General features: G+C 38.4%; 1 protein-coding gene across 2 annotated transcripts in view; it reads left to right on the top strand.

The window, feature by feature from the left end:
* Nucleotides 1-3361: 3361 nt before the first annotated feature.
* Nucleotides 3362-7930, top strand: part of fndc3ba (fibronectin type III domain containing 3Ba) — a 130370-nt gene continuing 125801 nt past the window's right edge. Inside the window, exon 1 of one of the 2 annotated variants that reach the window (XM_039676756.2) lies at nt 3362-3521. The gene's annotated coding sequence lies outside the window, so the exon portion shown is untranslated. The remainder of the gene's footprint in view (nt 3522-7930) is intronic. The other variant, XM_039676757.2, reaches the window with a different exon arrangement.

Here is a 7930-nt window from a genome sequence, read left to right as displayed (position 1 = left end):
GCAATGCCTACAGGCTTTTCATTCATGACAGGAGGTGCATGTGCCAAACCTGGTCTTACTTAAAGGGATAGTTCACCCCCCACCCCAGTGAAGAAACCCCTTTTCCTATCTGTTATCAAATATAGTGGGTTCTAGCCATTTATCGTATCATGCACTTTTTATGTACATCACAGCTGCTTTGTGTTTTGGTACGTGTTGCCTATAAACCCATCAGGAATTGGGATCCTGGATCCATATGTTAGAAATATAACCCAATTTATACACAAAGTACATTTCTTACACATTTTCATGAAATTGGCCAGTCAGACAATTCAATTTTTCAGCTGCACTTTAGAAATCCATTGGAAATGGACAAATTCCCTTGCAAGATTAACATCTTCCCCTAAAAACAAAACAAAACAACTTTTAGGAAAAAGTACTATAATCTCCTTCGGCTGTGGGCATTAAAAGAGTAATAATGTTGTGTCTTTTTGAACATAAACCTTCTGGCAAATTCTTTTCATCTGATGTATTGGAGTCTCTGAGGAAAAAATTAAGTTGCATTTCAGAATGATTCAAGCAGTAAACTCCTGTAAATCCAGGCCATCTCTGTTTTTCGCTGTGTGCAGTTCATTTTTTTCCGCTATTTTGGTCTCCAGAGAGGAATCTCACTAAAGAATGTCTTTGGTATTCATTCCATCTAAAACGCTTTTCCAGGTGTCCATATAGGAAAAAAGTACATGTTTGTCCTGTTTATGACAAACTGCATTGGGAAATACCGTACGTTATCTGATCAATACAGCCAAACACTTGTGTCTGTCTCTTTCTGTTTGTGTCGTGAATTATCATCACTTTCCATCCGCCTCTTTTCTGGCAGACATGAGGAGACTGCATTACCCTGGTGTAAATGCAGAGTAGAAACACATGTTCTAGCTGTTGATGGGAATGTTTTCAGTTGATTCAATAGAAAATGCTAAAGGATTCCATACCGGCCAACCCGATCTCATGAGAAAACGAAGACCGATTTGTAGAAAAAAAAAAAAAATGAAGGTGAGTTGTGCTCCACGCCCTTGAAAGTGCTTTCATGTCAGAATCAGTGTACAGCCAGCTCTTCCTGTTCCAGACTGACACCTCTGACACTAGGCAACTTCAATAGAAGGGAACACCCTATCCTGTATCAAGCTGTCACAGAACACCTGGACACTGCACTGACATTATCCACATTTTCACCACACTATTATTTTATTCAATAAAACATTCTTTGTGCACTTAAACCTCATTATCTGCTTCTGTCATGAAGATGATTGATTATTCAGGCTCAAAGCAATGCATTTATGTGGTAAAACCTAACTAATCTCATCTGTGAGATAGGTTGAGATTAAAAAAACAGTCACCATGAAATCAAAACTGACCATTTTTATTTTGTCATTTATTTCGTTCACAGTTTTTTTTTTTTTTAAATGTGACCCTCTTTTTTGTGCCCTCTTTATTTTTAATCAAAATAACGTCGCGAGGGCGGGACAACCTGTCAACTTTTGTTCTTGTTCGAGAAGCGTTCCATTCGAAATTTCGATAAACGCTTATAGCCTAGGCTACTACTTCTGTTTCATGACGCATAGCCTACAAAAAAAACATAAAATCCAAGACATACAGTAGCTCACATAAAAAGACCCATCTCCACAGCGGCTGAATAGAAAAAAATCGCCTAATTAATATAGGATATATTTTTTTACAACAGAAATCTATCAACACGGAACTTACTGGCCAATGACACTATTTTTTTCTAGATCTGCTGAACAGCCGAAACAAACTTTGTTGCATCATTTTATTGTTATCACTGTAAAGCTGGTTTGAAACAATCTGTAGGCTATTGTAAAAAAAAAAAAAAAACCCCGCTTCATTATATTGGTAGAGTAGCAGCTTGAATGCCCTACCTTAAACTGTCCTGCTGGTGGCAGCAGACACATATACCGTGTGAGTTACCTGCCAACGTCGGCGAAGTGAAAAATGTAGGACAAGGGGCATTGAGTTTGTTCAGCTGTGCTCTTCTGATTTTGAGATTTAAAAAGTATTTTCAGCTACATAATTATGCCATGAGTCATGGGCATGCAGTAGACTTAAAATAGTTTGGATACATGACAGTTTAATGATCCATCGAATTTTCTAAATTTGTCTTGTGATGACAGGCCTGCAAAACGACACAAACACAGGATGGTGCAGCAAACAGTGACCCACAATATAATAACATTCAGAGAACTGCAATTGAACTTATACACATCTCAGGGGGTCAAACAGTAATATTTAAAGTCTCAACAACTGGAAAACATTTTGATCAATAAAACTTTTTAAAATAAGGTTCCATTAGTTAACCTTAGTTAATGACATTTAACATCTATAAACATAGAGCATTAAATTGTTTTTGGTGTTGTTATTGTTAGCTCATAAAAATAACTGTCTCAGGTCCATTAAATAATATAAACTGACACATCTTTTGATTTTAATAATGCATTAAAAAAACACTTTACAATTTTTCATTGTTAAATCTTCCTAATTGTAATGTGTTGCATATAAGAAACAGCGATAAAAAACAACTATACCTTACTCAGTGTTTACTTAGGATTACTTTTTAATATTTAAAATACTTTTTACGAATTACAAGAAAAAATTCAGTAATGATCACATAGACACACACAAAAGAATTAGCCTATATTGTATTATTTGACAACAAAACATGTAAGTGTTTCTTTAGCCTATGTTTTTATAAAAAATCTAATCAGTAATTTTATTAAGTATCCATGAACACAAAAAATACTGGGACTATTAGTGAGCTATAGTTTGCTAAGTAGTTTTTTTTGTTTGTTTTGTTCAAAAGTAGTAATCTTTTACAATGACATTAATTTGAGCAATGAGTTGCAAAGTTATTGTCCAGGTGTCTCCTTGAAAGTTATTTATCCTATCACTGTTTTATTTTTTATCACACATTTTTCTCTTTTGTCAAATCAGCTTAGATGATTTGTGTGATTCAGATAACATAATATTTCTTGTTTCTGTTGAATAAACAAATATCCTTCATTATATTAACTCAAATTATCCAATTTCAATGAACTCAACATTTTAAGGCAAGCAGTTAAACCATTTTTTTTACAGTGCTATGCATTTTAAAAGAAAATGAACCAATTTGTTGCCATTGCCTATTGATTAATATGTAATCTTGTAAAAAAAAAAAAAACAATCTGATTTGGACCATACATGAACCAAGCATCAGTGATTTTGACGTGTTGTTGCTGTGTCTGTGCATGTGTCTGGTGGTCTTTAAATTGTTCCCTTCGGCTCTGAAGTTCGTTTATATGGTTGCTTACGGTAAAGGGGGCAGGATTAAGCTCACATGTGCTGTGGGACATAATTGACATGGCCGCGGAATCTCCCCCTGACTGAACGCTGCGCTGGTGGAGCAGACTGGAGGGAGCAAGGATTGCCAAAGTTGTGTCTGGGTCGAAAGTGGAGCTTTGGAGTTTCTTTCAACATCATTTTATTGCAGCGAGGTAAGCTTTTCTTATCGCTTACTAGCTCTCCATTTGGCTATAGCTCGCGTGTGTGTGCTTTTCCCAATTAAACGATGAAATTATGTTTATAACGGAAAGTTGCCTGCATTTTTGTGTCTGGATGGCGTTGACGCCGGGAGTCTGGGTTAGTTGGCCAACAAGGAGATGCGACGGAAAACTTCATTATTCCGCAAGAAAAGGGGCTGTATTGCATGGATTATCCGTTATTTTCCCGAAGATGCTCAAAACTCGTCGCGCAACTTTAAATATTCGCCACATTTACTAGAAAATTCGTAGTTTGACGTCTTCGTCGTTGAATTCCAACTTTGGATTTTTTTTTTCATTTATTTAGCGCGTAGGCTATACTGTTACTTAAACGCTACAAAAGGTAACACTTTAGCTTTCTTAAAAAGTATTTTGTTAGCCTATATCCGTGAGTTTTGGAGTGATACCAAATGTTTAGGTGAAATAGGGATGCTGATTTCGCTGTTTTTCCAGGTGTTTACAAACAGTGTTGCAAAACAGTCAGTTGTTGGAATGATGTCGTATAAGTTAATATTTGGCAACGATTTAAGCAAAATGAGTGAATGATGGATGACGTGAAGGTGGTCAACTCCATCATGCCCTAGTATTCCAGACAGCCTATTCTTCAACAGCTGTGTCTGTTTATGGAGGAAAACATTAGCTGCTGTTGGCCTTGTCCTTTCATATTGTGCAGAAAGTATCTCGACTTCTCGATACTTGTTTTTGTTTTTCTTTCTTTTATTGGTTTGTTTTAATGCAACGCCGTGCATTGTTTTCCAAACATCAGAAGTAGGATAGTTGCTCTTTTGTACTGGGAATTAAAGCTCACTAGTTAGCAGCTCTGGGAAAAAAATAGACGGTCGTTTTTAATCTCTTGGAAAATATTGTTGGGTACTGAAATAACGCCTCAAGATAGTTTGTACCATGAGGTCTACTCCTGCCTGGATCCAGAGGACTTATTGGAGAGAACGAAGCACAATATCTGTGAGAGGAGAAATGTGATCTGCAGAAAATGACGTCAGGTTTGCATTCTCCAGCTGAGTGAGGGATTTCATAACTTTTATTCAAATTATTGCACTGGATCATGGAATCTAAATATCTGCGGGGAAATAAGATGTTGCATTCCTCAGCTCATTATTTGACTGTCTAAAAGCCAGTGTTGCTCAACCAGGGGTCGGGGGCCCAGTTGTCAACTTCCCACCTGCTTGTTTTAGGTCCTGCTACTTGCAATCCTTCATTTTATTGACATTTTCCCCATTGGACATTTTGCACACAATGCTGACAAAGGTTCTCAAAGGTTGATAATCATTCTTTAAATGCTAGGACAATTTTTGGTCGATATCTGATGGATTGGTTAGGTGTTGAGCTGGCATGGGGAGTTCAACTTCCTGATTGGGCATAGCTGCAGGAATGTGCTCTTCCTTTGAGGTCATGGGGCTGTACCTGGTGAGCTGGAGGGCTGTTTCCCAGAGGACAAGTCAAATACTACACATCCCCTCCCCCCTAGTTCTCCATCATTCTGGTTGCAGCTCCGAGCTTTGATGTGTGCTGATTGTTACGCAGCGCAGCGTGATAAAATCTGTTGTGATTGTTCCTAATTGCAGCGGAGATTCCACTTTCTTGAGGACATTTCCTGAATTTCTCCTAATGGTGCCCTTTGATACAACTTCGCATCTCGGGCGTTTTGACACCTGAAAGTCCGCACCAAGGTCCGAACCAAAGTTCACGTTTCGATACATTTTATACTTTTAGAAAGTTTTGGTTTGGTTTCACACAGCAATTATGCGAGTGCACTAAAGAAATTTACATGACATGCTTGTGTCCTGTCGTCATTATCGATGTGGGCTGCATCTTGACATTGATTGTTTTTGTAAATGGACGTGCGTCTGACCGTCAGCGTGTTGTCAGTTCGGCATCTTCAATTAAAAACCTCGTCTCCTCCTCTTCACATGTGCTACCACGGCTCATTTTTCCTGCCACCTTCTGTTTTTTCGGCTATGCGGGAACCACCAGAACTTCCTGTAAAAGATCTGAAAATCCGAACCAGAAATGCTTTCACACTAGAAAAGACCCTTTGTTCAGTTTGATCCGGACTGAGACTACCTCTTTTCGTCTGCTTGTTCCTGATTGTGGTCCGGCTGAGGTTTCACACCTGTATTTTTGATTCGGACCAAACTGAAAAGTCAGAAAGTCCAGACCAAACAAAGTATGTGTGAAAGGACCCTCAGTCGCACTTTCTGCTCAGTAGATGTTGTAAAAATATATTTATTTTGATTTTTTTTTTTATTCCCTGAAACATCCAGTGAATTCAATGGCATTCATCTGTATTGTTTTGGGAAAAAAAAGTAAATGATGAGCAGAAATGCATTAATGGTTTTGGTCAGCAAAGTCGCATCATCTTTTCATTTGACTCTTTCCCTTGACCTCATTATGCAGAGAAATCCAGCGTCTCTTCAACTGTTAAGCAAGACAGAACAAGTTTGTATCTGTGCTTTAACCATAAGTGGATGGGAAATATGCATGCAGCGATGATGTGGCTGTCAGCTGGTCCATGAATCAGGATCATGCTGCTCATCTTGAATCAGCCCACCACGGCCACATATAGTGGCATTCAGAGGAGCTAAAAGTAGTGTTCTGCATAACCGTAATCACTATAGGGTTTTTTTTTCTTGCCATCGGCTCTCGCACGTCTCATTCGCACCCTAGCATCTTCTCCTGGTGAATGTGATGCATGTTTGTTTGGCACGCTGCTGCTACGTTTGCATGTTGGCTTTTATGTCTTCTTGGTGATTTACACTTGTTGACAGTTGATTTAGATGAAGATAAAAGAGGCCTTTCAACTCACTTTCCCACCGTCTCTCGAGACAGTCACGTCTCCACCTAACTGCACACCCATCACTTTACCAACATTACAAGCGACAAGCTGCTGGATGCCAGAACATACCTTCTTAAGCTGCTTTATTTTGGATCTCATGCAACAACAACCAATAAGAGTAGAAAAGTGTTGACTAGTTCATGTCAATTTTAGATTAGATATACACTCTAACATGTTGACAGCATCTTGAGCTTTAGTTTTACCCTTTTTTTATTTTCCTGCCACGTGTTGTACTTTTAAATGGTTCACCCAAAAGAGAAAAATATGTCATCATTTACTCACCCTCATGTTTTATCAATCCTGTATGTGTTTATCCAAGGTCCAATGCTGTTTTGGACCTTTAGGTTGCGTGTTCAGTAAAGCGAGGCTAGTATGATTTTTCCAATTGTTATCAATGGGAGCGCCATGTTTTTGAATTTCTGTTCGCCGAGAATTGAAGAATGTTAAACTTTGGGTTTAATGTCATCACTGTCACTTTTTACCAAGCGGCAACATTCTAATCTGAAAGATAAAGCCTACCTGGAAGTGCGATAAACTGCAATACATCTCAAATCCGCTAGAGGCCGGTCCCAAAAGGGAGCAAATATCCATAGATGTCATGTTATAATGTCCGTTTTTACAGCATAAATTCATATGTTTACAGTTTAGTCCCATGGACTTTTATTGTAATCTTCAATATGTTCCGCGTGCCTGACAACTGTGAGGGGGGTGAATTTTTTTCTAACTCGTTAGTTTAGATCATATTTAGATATAAAACGTATGACAAATAAGGGCGGTTAACTTTGATTGACAGCTGATTTTGAATTTGACGTCTCGGCCATGATCTGACGCAACACAACACATCATACCAGCTCTGTATCCTTTCTGAAACTTTTGTATTTTGTATTTTCCAAGATTTTCAAGTATGGCGATAAACAGCCTCAAACCCGTTTTGTAGAGAGTCTATGGGTGACGTCACAGACGCTTTGTCCATATTTTTTACAGTCTATGCTTTTTACCCAGCCGTCCAGTTTTTGTGGAGAAATGTGGCAAATACCACAGCGAGCGACCATCACATTCTGCTTGTACAACGATAACAAATGACAAGCATATATCTTCATCCAAAATGAATGGCAGAGCAAGTACGTTACATTGTCAAAAAAAGAAAAATTATAATCAGAAACAAACTATTTGCGAAATGAGATACTAGTAGCAGTTCCTCTGATATTCATTAGCACATAGCGTCTCAACTGAAAAAAAATGTTGCGCTGCCATAGCTCTTTAAAGCACCCGCAGCAAGACTTTTTTACAAGGGCGCTGATGTTTTCAGCTGGCTAAAGACAAGGCCTTAAGGTGCAGTCAGGTTTTCTATTGCTTGGTGATATTTCGCAGGCAGAATTCAGACGTTCCAATAGAAATCCGTGCGAGAGTGAAAAAGTTCCCTGTGCAGATTTCTCATGCGTGCTCATTGACAAAAAGCTGCTTGTGTTGAAAGTGACTTTTATTTGAGCAGCTGTGCTTTGTACATCAC

The sequence above is a fragment of the Pimephales promelas genome, chromosome 5, assembly GCF_988280905.1.
Source record: "Pimephales promelas chromosome 5, fPimPro1.hap1.1, whole genome shotgun sequence".
NCBI classification, from domain to species: Eukaryota; Metazoa; Chordata; class Actinopteri; order Cypriniformes; family Leuciscidae; genus Pimephales; species Pimephales promelas.
Note: the sequence above shows the minus strand (reverse complement) of the source record. Positions and strands in the feature narration are given on the sequence as shown.